We start from the raw sequence: 20,874 nt of genomic DNA, 5'->3' as shown, positions 1-20,874 counted from the left end.
ACATTTTATTTAATAATGATTATGTACTTGAAACAGTTTTCGCGAGGTAACGGCTACGGAGCGTGACCACAAGTTATCTTCGTCCATCTACTGTAGGAGGCTATTGTACAAATAATACTTCATTTTTAGGGTTCCGTACCCAAAGACCCTATTACTAAGACTCTGCTGTCCGTCCGTCCGTCTGTCACCAGGCTGTACGTATCTCACGAACCGTGATAGCTAGACAGTTGAAATTTTCACAGATGATGTATTTCTGTTGCCGCTATAGCAACAAATACTAAAATAAAGATGTAAGTGGGGCTCCCATACAACAAACGTGATTTTTGACTGAAGTTAAATAACGTCGGGCGGGGTCAGTACTTGGATGGGTGACCGTTTTTTTTTCCTTTTTTTGCATTATGGTACGGAACCCTTCGTGCGCGAGTCCGACTCGCACCTCGCACTTGCCCGGTTTTTTTAATTTACAATAAAAAAAAACTGATTTGCAAGACCGAAGTGATCCCATAAGTGTTCCGTGGACAAAGTTATGCATGGAACACTAAAAAGGAACAATTGGAGTTGATGTATTTTTATGAGATCTCATGTGACTTGTCATGTTGAAAATAATAAACTTTTAGGTACTTATTTTTTCAAATATTTGTGTTGAACATTAATATATAATATTTGTGTCAAAAATTATCCCCGGAAATATACAGGTCGTACAGAGTTACAGACACAGAAAAACGAATGTTTTCTTCGGTTCCCAAAATTCAATACTTACAAGGGCTCTGATCTGAAACCTATTCTCTGTAACTAGAGGAATCAAAAGACAGATTAGAAATGTGTGTGTGTGTTTTTAATGTCGCAACGACGACGAGGCTTCTATTATTTTAATTATTATTTGGAGCCTATATTGTCCCACTTTTGGGCAAAGAAAGATCCTTCCCCCAATTTCTCCATTGTTCTGTATCCAGTGCTGTTTCTGGCCACTCCTTCAAGGAGTCCAGTTCATCCTGTCATAGCCATCGGGGGCTGCCACATCCCCGATTCGCGATTCGGGCTTCCACTCCCAAGTGATTTTGCTCACAACTCCCTACTTTTTACTCCAGGCGCGTGAGCTTGCGTCAATCCGTTGGCAAAATTCGCAGATCATTAACCTTACACAGCTGTTATTTCTGCACACTGACCACATGAGAATAATCGCCTCGCCTGATCCAGTATTACCATGACATTGAGATCCGTAACAAATATGCGTAACCGGAGATCGCACTATACTGGTTCCCGTGAAGAACGGGAAGCGATGTCGATTGTGATTCGGGACCGTTATAAAAAATCCACTAGGAAAGAGGAAATGTTGTTTATAGGGCATTAAAATTCAATGACCTATTTCCAATCAACTACTAGTTTGAGATTTTGAGCTATATTATTTAGCAGAATTGTGCGAACGTTCGTTCACTACAAGGCACCCAAAATACTCAAATATAGTTGGAATCCCTAATCTGTATTGAGGTGTGTTGAGAGCAGATTGTAGTGAAAGATCAACTGATCAAATCAGTTAAAATATTTTTTTAGGGTTCTGTACCCAAAGGGTAAAACGGGACCCTATTACTAAGACTTCGCTGTCCGTCCGTCCGTCTGTCACCAGGCTGTAACTCACGAACCGTGATAGCTAGACAGTTGAAATTTTCACAGATGATGTATTTCTGTTGCCGCTATAACAACAAATACTAAAAACAGAATAAAATAAAGATTTAAATGGGGCTCCCATACAACAAACGTGATTTTTGACCAAAGTTAAGCAACGTCGGGAGTGGTCAGTACTTGGATGGGTGACCGTTTTTTGTTTGCTATTTTTTGTTTTTTTTTGCATTATGGTACGGAACCCTTCGTGCGCGAGTCCGACTCGCACTTGCCCGGTTTTTTTTACGTTCATCTAATCAAATAATTAACCATATTGGAACATTCCTGGGAAGGAACTCTCTCTACTCGAGATCTCGGCCAATGTCTAGAGAGTAGAGAAATGTATGTATGAATTAGACAGGTTCCGATAGTGCAGTGTAGGTACAGGTAGATGCTAGAAATTAGGCACAATGTCAAAGAAATTACCTTGGTCACGTAGCACAACGTAAATATAGTTACATGCGTAGGTATGTAGCAGCCAGCAGGCAATGTATATATGTATTCAACCAACAATTCAAATATTTATATACAGACAGTCATGATAACATTATCGTTGTTTCTAGATATTATTTTGAATTCCCATTAGATAATTGTCAAAACTTCACAGTCAGATATCGCTTATGAAGATATGGCGCACATAAGTGCACTGATTACTTGTAGGTACCTACATATGTATTATCTTTTTTATTAAATGATAAAAAACGGACAGACTAGATTTTTGACGGATTAAGATTAAAATAAAACCAAAAAGATTAAGTACCTACGTACATAAAATCGATTTTTTTTCTTATTGTTTAAAGCTTTACATTTATTAAGATAAATATAGAGTTTCTGTCCTCAATCAATCCTTTATCTTAAATAAATAAGTTTGGCTTTCCACCAGAGAAGGGTCCTTATGCTTCATCTGCTATAAGGACATTTTTATTAGAATTTATATTGGAATTTCATATAGAAACGTCCTTATTGCACTTGAACCATAAGGTTCCTGTGATGGAAAGCGACAAAAATTGTTTTACTGAGTAATAATGTTTTGATAATTGAGCGTTTCTTTTATTTTTTGCCATTTTCTCTTTCGATCAATGGGATAAAAAAATGTCCCAGAGTTTTTTCCTATTGTGTTACCCCATGTATTTCCCCATATACTTTGTATGGCGGTAACAAAAAGGAAACTTTGAAAAATCTATGGAAATTTTAGGACACGTTTTTTCTTCTATAAGGATGAAGTTAAATAAGGGCTCGCGATCCTGACTTGAAATAACACAAAAGTGGCAAAAAAGTCACAATATATAAAAACCGGGCAAGTGCGAGTCGGACTCGCGCACGAAGGGTTCCGTACCATAATGCAAAAAAAAACAAAAAAAAAGCAAAAAAGAAAACGGTCACCCATCCAAGTACTGACCCCTCCCGACGTTGCTTAACTTTGGTCAAAAATCACGTTTGTTGTATGGGAGCCCCATTTAAATCTTTATTTTATTCTGTTTTTAGTATTTGTTATAGCGGCAACAGAAATACATCATCTGTGAAAATTTCAACTGTCTAGCTATCACGGTTGCCTACTAGCCTGGTGACAGACGGACGGACGGACGGACGGACGGACAGCGAAGTCTTTGTAATTGGGTCCCGTTTTACCCTTTGGGTACGGAATCCTAAAAATGGCAAAAAATAAAAGAAACGCTCAATTAATATCCGAGTTAAGTACAATAACCATTGTACTTATCTGGCAAGAAGTATCATGTTAAAATAAATGGAAACTTCCAGTCCTGATTTCAATGGGCTGGTTTGTTTGCATCAATAATTATTGATGTTCAATTCAACATCCACAAGCATTTAACTAGCTGTTGTTATTTACAAACAATTGGACTGTAATTTCGGAAGAACAATTGTTTTCGAATGTTCTTTTATTTAAAACAAGAATGTTCACGTGTTGAATTCACGTGACAACATCGCAGTAATGACAATGATGCAAAATAACCTTTGCCATTTTTTATAATTATCACGTTTTCACGCGAGATTCTTCTCTGATATAACTCCAACCGGATTACTAACTCACGTTAGACCGGGCCGGGGTTGAGTCGGAGCTTCCGTAGCTTCGTTTTCTATGGAAAGCACCATGTGATCACCGATTAGCCGACATAGAAAATGATCTGTCGGACGCCTCGCCCCGGGCCCGGGCCGGTCTAGCGTATGTCATCCTTTAGTCTGTTTCCCGAAAACACAGGAGGGCGAATAATAATTATATGCTTTTGGTGAATGAATGTTATTGTGTGAAGACTATTTTTACATCAGTGTTATTATTATACAAACAAACCTAATATGCGTGACAATAGTTATTTTTCTAATGTGCAGAAGAACAGTTGGCAAGTATCGGTTTTGATAAAAGCTCAATCCAGTGAGCCGAAATAAGTACACGACATATTTCAGTTTGCCTAGGAAATTCTTTGTGTTGTAAGATTTAATGCACATATATAAATATTATCACACTTATAAGTTTCAGAAGGCATTCCATACTTCCCATTATCAGTAGTAATAACGTATGTAGTAGTTGTAGTACCTATTATCAATAGGTAATAGACGTACTTGCGCACATAATTTCAAGCGTGAAAGTTTGAAACGTGATAATTTTATTAAACTACATAAACATGAAGCCCTTGATCACAATAGAAAAGATTTTTCCGTGAAATTATATTTATATCGCGTGAAATTATCTACTACCCTGTATTCATCGTTTTCATGAATATTCAGTAATATTCACTGTACATTGTAATTGTAACCTTTCCTATCATTATTTCACAGTTATCTAGATCACAAGATCAGGTGAGGTGCATTGGGGTAATTTCTAATGGGTAATTTCGAAAATGGCAAATATGTACTAAACTATAAGAACTTTCTACGGTAGCAATCAGGAATGACCACGTCAAATTAAGCCGAATATAGGCATTCAGCGGTAATAATTCGAGTAGTTTTGAAAATTGGTACAGTTATATCAAAAAGAATAGATAGTATAGAGGGGTCCTGTCATTGTCAATTTTGTAGACACGGTACATTTACCCACGACACACACACACGACTCACGACACACGACTAAAACTTAAAATAAAATTGAAAATGTATAAAATAATCAAAATATGTTTACGGATAAATGATTCTTAATTTTTATTGTTCCCATGTTCGTTCTCTGATATGTGTTAAAATTGTTAAATACCAAACGGTGTCGTTAACGCCAACTAGCCGAGAATAGGCCAAAGGTAATGGCGCCATCTATTCGAGAATGACTTTTCCTTGGCCGTCCGAGGCACGTTTTTTTCTTAGACTTTATTTATCTTATACGGAGTTATATATATCTCTGGTTATACCATGTGGTGTCCAGATAAACACACAAAAGTCCTCGAGGGTAGGGGGTGTGCTGAGAGTGTAGGGGGATTGAAGGTACCTTTTTTCATATTTTTGCTCATATCTCAAATATTTGTACGAATAGCATTGTAAGTAAGTGTTGCTAAGTACCTATGAAGTGATTCTGGTTTTATTTATTGTACGTAATCGCGGTGATAAAAATCAACTAACTTCATGTTGGATCGTCTGAACCGATAAATGTAGAAGAAAAATCTATGTTAGATAAGGAAATAAATTTTGTGCAGCCATAGGCAAAACACAGAATTTCTATTTATATATTAACACCTTTTGTATCACTTGTGTTATACAAATAAATTATATTCTATTCTATTTCTATTCTAAGATAAGTATGTAGGTACATGTATAGTTGTATACATACTTATGTTAAAATCTCCGTAAGTCCTTGACAACGCAGCAAAAAAATGATGCTAATCGGTTAACCATGGATAAGAATACCATAAATATATTTACGTCAATTACCGAATTCTCTCGATAATTATATCATGCAGCGACCTATGGTTGTTTTTATGCTTATATCGCCTCACACCATGTTGATATGGCGATAGATAACCCATGCCATGGAATGTTACGTGCAGAGCGGCATGATCCAATGTCAAGGAGATAAGAGTTCAAACAGATAATTGTATCATAATTATAGGTAGGTACCTACAGAAATTATTATAGATAGGTACAGCGCCTTATCGCGAATCTGTTAATGTCGCGAATACCTTACGAATTACTTCACTGTAAAAGCAATCGAGGGATCACGAAATGATAATTTTTGCCATAGATTGTAAATTTTCTAAATAGTGGGTGAAAGCAGTGGAAGTGTACTGATATGGTGCTACTGCTACTTATAGAAGTGTCTGTATGTTGATTAGGGTTTTTTTTCAAGGATATAATAAAAAACGATTTACATCTCACAAAACAGGAAAAAAATTGCCAAGATGAGACAAAAGACATTGCCTATAATTTCATGAAGCGTTCCTTCTAATTTTCACACCCTCATAATTTCTATTTAATTAATTAAAGGATGACTCACAGTAGACCGGGCCGGGCTCGGGCCGAGGCGTCTGACATGTCATTTTTTATAACGGCTGATCGGTCATCAGTGTCATCACTTCGTGCTTTCCATAGAAAACGAAGCGCCGGAAGCTACAGTTGCATATAACCCTATTACTCCTGCATGTTATTCTACACTACTAACTTTTCTTTCTTATACCATCCATACGAGACCTTATTCACTTTCCACATAAATAGGTACCAATTAGTTATAATTTCTAAAACCAGTTATGTTATTGATCAAAACTTGCAAAATTGTCAATAAAATGTAAGTGAAACTGACCCCGCTTTTACCGGTTTGCGACATCGAAAAATAGGTACGAAAATAGAATTGAACATCAATTTGCTACTGCCTTTACTATTACTTTTTAATGCCACGTCGGTGACAAACAAGCAGTCTGCCCGCCTGATGGTAAGAGGTTATCGTAGCATATTGATGCTTGTAAGTCCAGGGCCAGGGTTGTCATATACTCGTAGTTGTGGATTCCAGACCCATCCAGAATGAACGGTAAAGGAATTTGATTTCCGTACCGTTTTTGTATAGTCGAGTTCACAAACATCTTTAGGTACAAGCCAACGTTCCCAAAATATATTTACACGACCTTGTTGTCAGTATTTTTGGATCGTTGGCTTGTATAGATGTTTGTGAACTCGAGTGTACCTTGTCACTGCGGCACAGAAGTCTAATTTCGTGATTGCACTTACACTATTTTTTTGGAAAACTCCAAACTATAATCCATAACTTAGTTGGCGTCACTTGCACCATTCCACTAACCCTGGGTTAACCCGTTAAACTTGGAGTTACCACGGTTACCAGTACAATTTGACACTGGGTTAACGGCTTAACCGCTTAACCTCGGGTTAGTTGGAAGGTACAACTGGTACAAGTGGCTGTCACGATCAATTTGAATACAAACACCTGCAGTTGCAATAATTGTAATTAAGTATCTTTAACTAGTATTTTGTAATTACCTAACCCTTGGACCCGAAGCGTGTGAATGCGTCAAAACAATTATAGCTGATTCAATTAAAGCCATTCAAAGTTGATATTGTGCGTATTTACTTTTCTAGCTACGTATTTCGTATTGTTTACAAGAAAAAAAAGTTATACAAATACAACTAGGTGTCCACCTACGTACCTTATATTATTATTATTTTTAACGCTGAATAATTAACAATGTCAGATTTTTCGGTTGGTACTATGTAATACACACTACAAATTAAAAAAAATCAATAGTTTTTTATGGAACATTTCACCAACAAGGATATTTTATTATTTTATTTATTCCGTTTTCTAGTAAAAATGTTATAGTCAGTCAATACTGTCAATAGTCAAAAACGCACAAACGCTATAAAAATAAAATTACAAATCAATCTTTTCTACACACACAAAGGCACCTTTTGACTGTTATACGTCACATGTTTTTATGGCATACCTACTGTTTAATACAGCTTTCTTAGTATATATATTTAGTAGGTACTAATAGCACAAAGAGAAATGAAATTGTGGTACCATGATGATCTGATGATACCTACTTTTAACCAACTTTCATATTAAATTTCACATCGTAATGCTCGAGTACCTATTCTGAACATGATCCGTAACAATAGCTAATATCATGCGCCGGCGCAATTGACCCCGTACAGAATTTGCTGCAAAAGCTATTGAAAGGTGACGCCGAAAGTTTCCCGACGTGGTCTGTGTCACGTACGCCATACAGAGTGAAATTGGCAACTTTAGCAATTTTGCTATTCGGTAATTTAATCGCGATTATGATGCTTCAGAGAAAAGGTACATGAAATAAAAATAAATTTTACTTACATTATTTGGAAAATAAGATGGTTACTTTTAAACTTTACCGCATAGAAGTACAAATTAGTCACTTCTGAATTAGGAATTTTCTACCAGTCTACTATTGGGTAAAACAACAAGGGTGTGGTGCAACAATCGCAAAAAGCATGTTAGAGAATCGCAGAAATCGCAGAACCCAACTTCAGAAATGTAGGTATACTTACATACATAAATCTATTTTTAAAATGTACTCGTATAGGTAGGGTAGGTACATACATACCATTACATTTTCCTTTCAATAAGTACATATTTAGGTGGATCTACTTTTTTAACTTATATGCTAGAGTCTGGCTACTGAAATTTTACCTAAGTTATTGGCGGGAAATTCAAAAAATCTCGGGCTGGTCACACTTTGTGTAGTAGGAATTATAGGTTTGATACTAGACAATATTTTCGACAAGTAAGGTACCTAAGGAAATAAGTTTAATAAACGTTTACGTGGTCTCAAAGTCAGCTCACATGATTTCTACCACTATTTAAAGTACAGTCAATGACAAACACATATGTTTACGTTCCAATATTTAGATTTTATAGATATATTTCAGAACTTTTAGTTTATCCGTTTCTTTATACACTTGTCCTGTTTCTGAGATTCAGGCATTAATAAATTCACGTACTTAATCAAAGTAATAGGCAAATGTTAGAACTAGTATTTAAAGTATCAAAATATTTATAGAGCACCAACCTCATAATTTGTTTACATTTGGTTAGGAGTTGTAAACATTGCAGTTTTTCGTTATACAACGCTACACATCGAGTTCGCACATTGTCGTAATTATTTACGTGTTTAAATAATAGTTTGCGAACCTCACTCAGTATAGAAATTATTAATATTATTTAAAATAAACCCCTTAAATCCAGCAAACAATTTGAATGAATGACATAAATTGACAACTGATTTTTACCTTTTTTTTTAAATCATAGACAATTGGTGATACAACAACGAAATATATGTCAACAATTTTTGGCTAGCCAGACTCTAACTAAATGACCTTAATGGAAAAAATTTACCAACCGTAACCATGGCAACAAGGACAAGAAAAAGTCGATTCACCTGCCTTACTTCCAAGCACGTCTCCAATGCCGCCCTGTATGTTGTATATGCTACTATTGCTACTAGATAAGTCTAAATATAATCCAAAGACAGATGCCTGAAATTGATACATAACTCAGGTCGTAATATTGCGTGTGGGCGAACTCTAATGTAAACAACTGGTATCAATTACCTACTACTAGTGCTGTAAATTAACTAACACATTTAAGTACACGTGAAATCATAAAACCTACCGCTGGAAATCCATACTGTTAATTTATGTGTAAAGTTTAATAAATAAAATAAAAATAACAAGTGCGAGTCGGACTCGCGCACGAAGGGTTCCGTACCATAATGCAAAAAAAAGGCAAAGAAAAAAACGGTCACCCATCCAAGTACCTACTGACCCCGCCCGACGTTGCTTAACTTCGGTCAAAAATCACGTTTGTTGTATGGGAGCCCCACTTAAATCTTTATTTTATTCTGTTTTTAGTATTTGTTGTTATAGCGGCAACAGAAATATATCACCTGTGAAAATTTCAACTGTCTAGCTATCACGGTTCGTGAGATACAGCCTGGTGACAGACGGACAGACGGACGGACGGACACTACGGACAGCAGAGTCTTAGTAATAGGGTCCCGTTTTACCCTTTGGGTACGGAACCAGTTACAGTGATGTTAATACTTAGAAGAAATTTAACCAAACGCACCCCGAAAACAAAATTATGAACTAATCGTCAAATAAAGGAAATATATCGAACTGCTCAAATTTTTTTAATGAAATCTATAGAGTCTCGATTTATAGAGGATATCAGCCCTTTTGGCCAAACTGGAAATGGAGACGTTTTTCACTCGCTATCGCTAGGTTGTATGACCAAAGAGCATACATATAATCACTACGTTATGTACAATTTTTTGTCTTTGTATCTAGTATATGACTGTCATTTAAACATTTGTATTTAATAGAACGAAAGGCAAAAAACATTCAAACTGCCATGCTTTAATACGCGTATAAAGATATGGCTTTTCATATGTTTTTACGTTTGAGATAACCTCACAGTGTGCTATCTCATGTCAAACAAATTATGTAGTGGTTTTGGAGGTCATAGTTTCTTCATTATGTTGCGTAATAATGCTGGTAAACAATATACGTAATCTAATTAATTTGTTGTTACGGTAATTTGATTACATCGTTAAATGTTAGTTCACTGGTTCTTAATTGTTTGACAGCATAGAATAATCTCATCTCGGTCAAGAATAATATCAACTAGAGAAACACTTCGACATTTCAGTAGCTGAGTATCTATGAATTGGGGATAACGCTGAGAAGATACATAAATATTCAAAATTAGCGGTTGAAACAAACGTTCCAAAAGAATCTGCCATCCTGGAATTGTTTTCCAAGTATCCATCACAGTCTAATTGAGACATATAGAGAAAGATATCTTTTTGTTAAGGTATTAGTGGGTGCTATGTACCTAAACGCCGGCATGGTCGGCCTAAGAGGAGATGGCGGGACGACCTGTGTCCTGTTTATCAAAAGCTTGTAACTTGTAATATAAGTGGAAGTCCCTTTCTAACAAAAACTGTAAAAAGGGACTTTCACTTGTATTACAAGTTACAAGCTTTTGTTAAGAGCCAACAGGAGTGGTCATTCCTCCATACAAACGTACTCCTCGTTTTCCTCCGTGGTTTTTGAAGCTAGAACAATGATTTTTTCAACACAGATTAATATTATCAATATTAGACCAGCGGTGGAACAAAAATGGGTTTTGATAGCATTAAAGTTTTTTCTTTTTTGATATGTTATTGTAAGCATGTTAAATAACATTCATGTAAAAAGTTAGAAAATTCTAGGTGGAGCGTTCGGCCATATTTAAATATTTCAATTTTTGCTAAATAACTATGTAAATATAAAATTAAAGTTACAAAAAACTTTAACATATTCAATAACACTTTAATTTATTCACAATATTCGGTTTTTAGAAATCTGGAACAGCTGCTTTCTGGTGAACGTAAAAACACGAATTATTATGTAAATACAGAATTAGAGTAGCTGATATTGCAAAATTACGATATTACCTATCAACTTAGTATACATGTAAAAAGTTAGAAATGTAGACAATGTGCTTGTCTAGATATTGATTTCTGGTTAAGCAGTATAGCCAATATTGAATTAAAGTTTGTAGAGTTAATACTACACGGTCATAATAAAGATCTTACTTCTCACACAAAAGATTAGAAATATAAAATCACGGCGACACTAAATACTGATACGTAAGTATGCATTCCGAGCTTATATTAAGTTACATTTCAAACGCGCGGCGTTTTCGCGCGCCGCGCTGTGCGCCGGGGCAGGAGGCAGCGATCGACGGTCGCGGGCTAGCGGTTAGCGCGGTGACCTTAAAAATACGCAAAGCGTTTATAAAATTATTATCAATGGTAAACAGTTATTTTACACAGTACACTAATGGAAACTTACCTTTCCTTATTTATTTCTATATGTACTAGGGATTGCCCGCGGTTTCGTTTACGTAGAATTCGTTATCGTGTTAAGTATAGAAATAATAGATACATTTGAAAATTATTTTAGGTGCATTGTCATACAGATAACTACCCTTGTTAAAGTATTCTTCAAATTCAATACACAGGTGTCATTTCAATATAATTTTGCGTAATTTGGCGCTTTTAGGTTATAAATGACTAGCGACATATATTTTTTAAGAGCGATCATCTCCGATAATATTTACTTTATCATAAAATCAATTTCAAACTAACGATATTTATCATTTTAAAGTCAATATTACCAACCAACTGATCCAATTTACCTACGGAAACAACTCAAAATTTGCATCAAATTAAATGCCACTTTTCTTATCCGTTTGGAACAATCAAGAGGGCCTTTACGAGCTGATGTGATGAAAATTTTATTTAACCTTCGTCCCTCGAAACCTTCACTACGCTCAAGGTTCAATTTTACGAACCACTCGCTACGCTCGTGCTTCAATTTTAGAATGTTTGAATTTGTGAATGTACTTCCTGCCTCGCACAGCCAAACAGTGGAATGAACTGTCCGATACGACCTTCAAACCTTAAAAGACCCCCATCTTAAACGCGCGTCGGCAACGCGCTTGCAACCCTTCTGGTGTTGCGGGTGTCCATGGGCGGCGGTAATCGCTAACCACCAGGTGATCCATCTGCTCGTTTGCCTTCTATTTAACAAAAAAAATGTTTCGCTTGTTTGGGTATCAATATTAGCACGAGCGGTTAATCAACAACTTTTCCCCTTGTAAAACAAATAAGGTAGGTGAAGTGCAGGCATATGAGGCCCGGCGGGTAACAAGGCCCAGCATTCAAAAATAACAGTTGCTCCCTATTATTCCCAATTATTCTGAATTTGTACTTGTTGCTAAGAAGGCCCACTGTCAGTGCAGGTAAAAAGGTCCAGTCCCGGGCCTTATTGAACGTATGAGATGAAATATTAGATTAAAATATTTTAAGATAATTTTGAGTATTTTTAATCTCTTATTAATAAGGTCGATTTGAAGAAACTTCTATAAAATTATGACTTATAAATAACACTTGCACTGCGTGGGCTGTCAAAATTGCTGCAGACTTTTCTTGGTCTAACTCTAATAATTTATCACTTGCTTTATTGACCTAAAGACGTTTATAGAATCAAAAAGTCTAATAACATTGAGGCACTTATACTTTTTAAAGGCAGTAACTATTTACAAGTGACTTTTTTTGTTAATACATAGGTAGGTATTTACGATAGAAGTGCGAAAAATAGATATTTTGCAACGAGTGACAAATTTTAACACACGGCCAAAGGGAGTGTTTTAATGTGCTTATTATAGCACCGGTGTCGTAATGTAGCACCAGATGTACTGTAAAAATTATGTTAAAAGATAATACTTATTTGTTACGAATAAATATTTATACTGTAAAAAATTATCCCACCAAACACATTTTCATGTAAATTGTTGCTAAGACGAAACCATAAGACTCGCACTGTCAAAAAGTTGTCAGATCTCTTGTCGAGCCAAGCTTCAAACTCTACAAGCCCTAACTTCACTAACTCTACACCTTAGTCAAAATATGTGGCTTGGCTGTTTCGCTACCGCCACATGGGCATAAGGTGAAAATTTTATTAAATTCATTATTTTTAGGGTTCCGTACCTCAAAAGGAAAAATACTGAACCCTTATAGGATCACTCGTGTGTCTGGCTGTCCGTCTGTCACAGCCTATTTGCTCCGTAACTACTGCACCAATAAGTTGAAATTTGGTATACACATGTAAGTCTATAACCCAAGAACATACATGTAAAGTAAATAATAGAAATTCAAATAAAGGGGTCACTTTTGAGATGAATGATAAATAGAAGAAAAAAACACTATATCTTGTTATATATCAAATTAAGGGGCTCATTGTGAGAACCTCAGATATGTTTTTTAATAATTTTAAAATAAATAGTTTAGAAGTTATTTAAGAAAATACGCAAAAAATGACCATTCCCCCCCCTTATCTCCGAAACTACTGGGTCTAAAATTATGAAAAAAATACACATATTAGCTCTTTTCCTATAGATGCCAGAAAAACCTATTAGATATGTGCAGTCAAGCGTGAGTCGGACTTAAGTACCTAGTTTTCCGATCCCTACGGGTTTTTTAAAGACATTTTTCTCACTTTTCTCTAAAAAAAAATATATTGTTAAAATTGTGTAATGTACGGAACCCTTGGAACGCGAGTCCGACTCGCATTTGGGCGGTTTTTGTATTATACTTACAATAGTTCTTGTAGAAACGAAACGACCAAGCCACATACTTTTGGTGTAGAGCTAGTAAAGTTAGAGGGCTTGTAGAGTTAGAAGCTTGGCAAGAGATCTGATAACTTTTTGACAGTGGTTTCGTTTGGGCAACATTTTACATCAAAATGTTTTTAGTGGGATTTCACTTCTTTTTGTAAGATGCTTATGACAATCTTCCATGCCCTAATTTAAAGGGTTGGGGGTGATTTACTATTAAAAATCCTGAAATAAGTATCTGGGGGCATCTGTTACACAATGTACTTCTTACTGATTCCCTATATAAACCCTTCACCCCATAAGGGTAAACTTTGGGGTTGAAATCTGCCTTCACCCCGTAAGGGTAAACTTTGAGGTTGAAATCTATTCTATATCCTTCCCCATAACAATACCTATCTACATACCAAATTTCAACAAAATCGGTTCAGCGATTATTGATTCCCCATACAAAATTAAACCCCCTCTTCATCCCCTTAGGGATAAAAAATTAATTTCAAGATTTTGAATTTATTTGTTGTTTGTGTACTAAAACTATCTTACATACCAAATTTCAGCTTCTTAGAGGACTTAAGGAAGTAGCCGGTATTGATGATCATCAAGTGAGTGAGTCAGTGACGAAATCGAAGTTTTTAGATATGAATAAAATCTAAAGTATAAGAGCTATGCAATTGATATGCTTAATAAGTCCGAGAACTTTGTTTATCTGGTATAATCCAACCCCAAGTTATGAGGGTTCCAAAACACGACGAAGCGCTTCGAGAAAAGGTAGATAGTGCCCTTATGCTTTGCTCGTCTTGGCAGGGGCACTGCCGTGCCCCCAGATGTTAAAAGATGATACTACTGTAAGTAATAAAGATTTATGTTTAGTTACCTACTATTTTCGCGTAAACTAGACAATTTTTATATCTTTAGTTATTAAGGCCCAAAATAATTATTTTCACTTATTATAAATAAATCCTCCTGTTATGAAGTATCAAATATTGTTATTTGTATATGTATAACTCTTAAGTTAAAAACAATAAAATCTGTTATTACCTACTGTCGAAATGATTATTTTTTGCGGGATTAAGTAATACACTGCTAGTGTTCAATAAGGCCCATAATAGGACTTTTAAGGTATATTTTCCAAGAGTATCGTAATATTTTTATAACTATTTTGGTATAATGAAGAAACTTAAATAAATGAGAAACCTATTTGAGTGAGTTTTTCATACTTCATATCCTGTTTATTAAAAAAAACCATTTTAATTTAAGGTGGGCTCTATCTATATAGGCATATACGGCCCACACGGAATATACAATAAGGTAAGTGGCCTCACTTACCTTATTGTATATTCAGGATGTATACCGTGTAATATTGAGCAGTTGGTTTATAATATACATATTATGATATTGACCTTGAATAGGACAGGACATGACAATAGGAACCAGAAGAAACCATTTGTCAGTAAATAAAAACAAAAAAACTATATTCATCCTTTTCTTTTGGGTGCTAGTACTAGTGTAAGTCAAAGATAGTATGATGATTCTCTCTGTCTATGTTTGAAATGAGACATTCCTTTGACAAACTATGTATAGTAAAAAATAGTTGTGAATATTTTGTACATTTTTATTACAATATTAGTCAAGATAATGAAATATAGCTGGTCAAGCAAATCTTGTCACAAAAAAAAGGCGCGAAACACAAATTTTCTATGGGACGATATCCCTTCGCGCCTACATTTTTCAAATTTGCCGCCTCTTTCTACTGCCAAGATCTGATTGACCAGCTGTAGCTATTTTTACGTAATAAGATATTTTAATTTCACGTAATGTCCGCATTTAATTTATATATGTGCACGGTAAACAAACAAATGAATGATAAGAAAAGACAGACAGTGTTACTGAGCGGGAGGTGGGGCGAGGGGCGAAGTATAGGTAGGCTATGATAGGCTCTCGAGCGCCGCGCCGGCGACTGACGAACCAGCGCGGCGTATGTATGAATTTCGCGCCTTTTTAACTAGATTTTACTATTACAATGCAAGCTACACGCAGAAATTTCTTACTTTCCATAATATGGCTGCGTATATTATTTTATAGTAATAGACTTATTTTTACAGACTCTAATTCAATATTGGATCTTATAGGACAAAAAACGCATATTAATTCTAGAGCATATATCTTATTCTTCTAGCTTTTTAGCGTGCCTATTAACTTAAAAAATGAGATATGTTGTTGTGGATTTATTAAACTTTAATTCAATATTGACAAAATAATAAGCTAATTTGTAGTTTGACAAAGAAGCACGTTAAAAAAATTTCTAATAATTTTACATTATAAAGCGTCATACATATTATAAACAATGGAACTTAAACATTGCACTTTAATTCAATATTAAAAAATCATTACTAAAAATATATAAATACCTAATTTATATCTAACGCTCGTTCTAACTTTTCATCATATATTGCAAATATGCTTAAAAATATGTCCCATATCAGATAAGTATCACTTTTTCAACTTTAGAATTATCAAAACTTATAGTGCAAAAATCCGGTCCCACTATTGAGCTATATCTGTGTCGGACCGTTTTGCTTTTTTTGATATTTTTGTTTTTTAAGGCGCTAGAGCCGATTAAAAATGGCCAAAATGGCCTAATTGACTATGCCGCAATGAGAGGCGTGGTATTCAAAACTGATATCAATTAGCCAAAAAAGCAAAACGGTCCGACACAGATAATTTCATAGTCATTTAGATTTCCAAATTTGGTTACGATTAGTTAAGTTTTGGAGGAGGAAACAGAGGAGTACGAAACCTCGATTTTTGACATTTTTACGCAGGATTTTTCGCCTTGTCCTTATCGTACTTGTTTTAGGGGCCGCTTCCGTTAGCGAGACGGATATATTTACCTAAAATATTTAAAACTCAGCTCCTGTTTCGTCTTAAATAGGGCACTGGACGCATTCTCAGCAACAGGACGGATGCTGCAGTTAATCGAGCAGATTGGAAGTCTAGAAGGGAGGCAAAGGCCCAGCAGTGGGACACTTTATAGGCTCGTTAAAAAAATAGAAAATGTACTTTTGACCCGTAGTCTGTACAAAAGTTGCTTGGTAAACTATACTTGTTTTCCAAACAGACCGTGTCCTTGCAGCTGCCCTTCTTATTTATGGCCGTTAGTGTCACTCGTGTCCATTATCACACACATAAATCAGTCCGTGTCCGTCAAGCCTTGAGGCTGCCCTTTGGCTTGAAAGTCGTCACTTAGTACAGTTAGTACTTAGTATACCTACTTACCCACTTACTTGACGACAAAGTAACGTGATCGCACGTGACTCGTTGGAGCTTTCCTTGAAATTGTCTACCGAATTATCCGAAGATTTGCAGGTAGGCAAAAAATATACACAGAAAAATAATCGCCTGCTTTTCCGAAAAAAAGTCGCAACACAGGAAATAAAATGCGTCTGTACAAGACATCCCGTGGAATGCTCCACTTGCGCTTGATGGATTGAGTCGCACGCGAGAACACAAGGTCTGGTATTAGAAAATCACCACAATTAAATAAAATTATAAAGTTATACGGTTAGGTCTTGTATTCGAATCGCCAATAAGCTGCTTTAAGCGACGCTGCATAAAGGTAATTCTTTATTGTTTAGCTAAATTGTGGCGTGTGTAAATATATTAAGTAGGTATATACTTTACTTCCTAGTCAAGTTTATTATCAAGGATTTGTGTCACGATTGATCGATAATATCAACAGACTTAATAATTGAATCAGCGTAATACGTATAAACCGCTTTTCACCGATATCGTAGGTTTTTTATTAGTGTTTGATAATTATTTTGGCAATGAGCAGGTAACACTTTTACCTATCTTGGACCGAAGGTCGCAATCTCGTCATCAAAGTGAGATATAAACCATCAATCCTAAATAAGTATTTATATGTAGAAACAGATTATTTTGTATGATTATATTGTAATTAAATTAAAATGTAGGGAATGTAGATGTCACTTAAGTTAGTAAGTTTAGTTTTGGAGCCTTATAGTTTTTTTTTGAGATAGCATATGACAGTCACATATTGACAACATTTAAGTAGCTACTCTACTCTATAGTTACAATTGACAAGCTTATATAAATTACTAGCGACCCGCCCCGGCTTCGCACGGGTTAACAAATTATACACCTAAACCTTCTTCAAGAACCACTCTATTAATAGGTGAAAACCGCATGAAAATACGTTCAGTAGTTTTAGAGTTTATCGCGAACTAACACACAGACAGACGCGGTTTGTTTTATAAGGTGTAGTGATACAGAACTATTTACATTTTATACCTATTCTATTTCTGAAGCACCTCATGCTGACAACAGTGACTACTAAAACGAAACAAAGGCCTTCAATGATAACTTTTATCATGCACTTGCATTTAGCGTCTTACATAACAGCTTTTACTGATTAGACTACATAATAACGTTGCCAGGCGCAAGCAACTGTTAACATTGTAACAGCATAATTAACACATTAAACATTATACAATGTTTTTACATATAAATAATCTAAGTATTATTTATACTTACATATACAATATACTTATACATATTTCACAGTAAGTCTATGATTACTAAGGTAAACGTACTAGTGCTCGACATGCTAATGCCCAATAGATGACACCTTGCTGTCACCTCTATTGACAATGACTTAAGTTTCAAGATGAAATGTACTGGGAACGCGTCGAGCACCGGTACGTTTACCTTATGTCATCGGTGACAACTTGTAATTACCTCTCTTGTTTCTAACCTAAGTTCAGAATATTATTCTGACTATAGTTCGTTTTTTTAGCATTAGAAAGAACTCCACAGAAGCAAGCGTGCAGTTTTTATCAGGCTCGTTATTTGTTAATAATTATTGAATTATCTAATGTAGCATGGTCAATACATATAATTTACTTCAAATTATTACCGCTAATAGTGCCGGATTTGGAACCACAAGCTTACTTCTGCGAAGTTCTTTCTAATGCTAAAAAAAACGGACTGTAGTTATGATATGAACAGTCAAGAACCGCTACGAAGGTTAAGCTACCTAACTGTATACAGGGTGTCCCAGAATTCGACGTCAAGCCGTAAACGGATGATAGACCAAGTCATAACAGTTATCATAAAAATACAAAAAAAAATCCAACTCATGTTCTTTAAAAATTATGGTCACTTTAAAAATTCACTAAAAAATCCACAGCCTATAATTATTCAAGATTACACAATAATTAAAAAAAATAGAATAAATTATGGAATTTGTAGTAACAAGAGTTAAAGAACCATTACATCAGGGTGTGGATTTTTTAGGTGAATTTTTAAAGTGACCATAATTTTAAAAAAACATGAGTTGGATTTTTTTTTTGTATTTTTATGATAACTGTTATGACTTGGTCTATCATCCGTTTACGGCTTGACGTCGAATTCTGGGACACCCTGTATGTATAATTCAATTCATTAGTTTTGGTGACATGATCACATGACTGACATCCGGTCGGTTCCTTATCCTGGTTCCGCATTTTTTGTATAAAATCCCATATTTGTGATCTAATCTACCTATCGGTTCTAATTAGGCCCAATATCCGTATGTGTCACAGATATATGATAAGCGGCATGTTTTGATAATTGAATAACATGGTATATGTACTAACAGTGACATTCTGACCATCTGTGGACCTTACGCCCTTGCAATAATGTTTACAATTTGTCAGTAGTAAGCTGTGTGGACGACCGTAGGTGCAGAGGGCCTACCGCGAACACCGAAGTTCGCAAATTATGGACATCTTTCTCTTTTACTCCAAATTAAAACGTAATTACAGTGACAGAGAAAGATGCCCGCAATCTGCTAACTTCGGTGTTAGCGGTAGGCCTGTCAGCTCTTCCAAATTGTTAAACCACGACGCGTAATCGATAGTTGCCGCCATAACAACAAACAAACACACATAACATTGAACCGTGTTACCATTGCAGTAGAGTTCACAATGCCTCCATCCCATTGTGTTCGTGAACTTAAATTCCACCTAATGCTGGTTTCAATTGGGTGTTTTCCAACAAGTCTCATAATAACAGTCTCCTCGACTGCGCTTGCATAGTTTCTTTTTGAACGTTTTATTTTTAGAGAAAAACGATCTTAACCTTAGTGATTATCGGTTTAGCTTTTTCGCATAAAAATAGACGCTTTTCACTTACTTTTGTAAATAGCGGGAGATCTGAACACGATTTTATGGTCTAGGGCCTAGACTCTAGAGTATAGGTATTTTTGAGCGACTTTTTGTATAAGTTCGTTTCTGGGCATTCCGTTTTTTAATGATTTTTTAACTGCTGATCAGGAGACCTGGAAAATTGTGTGGAAACGGAAATAATAATAGTATAATACATGTACTTGTATTATATTTTATCTAGATATACACATAGGTATCATATACCCGCTACAATGCGTTCTGAAACCGCATATCACGACCAGCATAAAAATAAACTATTAAGTTCGTTAATTCATTTCATAAATCTACACTTGTATTTGAATGCCTTTCAATATGTGACACTATTATATTATATTATAAGGAATTATTTATGTACCATTTCGTATCTTGTTACAATGATAATAGATATAAAAGCCTCTAGAGATCTCATCATTGATTGTCACTGTGACAAACGAAATGGTACATAAACCGACCGTATATTTGATAGCGATTGAACTATAGAATAATCAAAATATTTTTTTCACTTAACCTGAACCCAATTAAACAAGATAGTGACGTTTTGATAGCGTTACGCAAGATATGACTAAACTCTGCATTCACCTTGTCGCGGTCACGGGACGCGGCCGCCGCGCCGCGCCGCCAAACATCTGAAAATATTGGCACTAGCGTTTTTTACTCGAACTCGAGTGTTATCTTTTACGTTTACCATTATGTCAATAGAGAAACGAAAATAATTAAGCTAACTGTGTAAATTTTGCAGTGACAGAATGTGAGAGGGCCACCATAAATGTTAAATTTCTATGAAAATAATGATAATGACGTGTAAAGGCACTCCAACACTTTGTCACTACGAGTACATAACTTTGT

General features: G+C 35.5%; 1 protein-coding gene and 1 long non-coding RNA gene across 4 annotated transcripts in view; one reads left to right on the top strand and one right to left on the bottom strand.

Annotated features, from left to right (window-relative positions):
* The window catches only part of LOC134668852 (uncharacterized), a 223,281-nt gene that overhangs the window by 2,439 nt on the left and 199,968 nt on the right, over nt 1-20,874 (bottom strand). The window lies entirely within an intron of this gene.
* Nucleotides 1-20,874, top strand: part of LOC134668831 (protein cueball) — a 77,515-nt gene that overhangs the window by 5,256 nt on the left and 51,385 nt on the right. The window lies entirely within an intron of this gene.

The sequence above is a fragment of the Cydia fagiglandana genome, chromosome 11 (assembly GCF_963556715.1).
Source record: "Cydia fagiglandana chromosome 11, ilCydFagi1.1, whole genome shotgun sequence".
NCBI classification, from domain to species: Eukaryota; Metazoa; Arthropoda; class Insecta; order Lepidoptera; family Tortricidae; genus Cydia; species Cydia fagiglandana.
The sequence above is the reverse complement of the archived record's forward strand: the minus strand, read 5'-3'. Positions and strand labels throughout refer to the sequence as shown.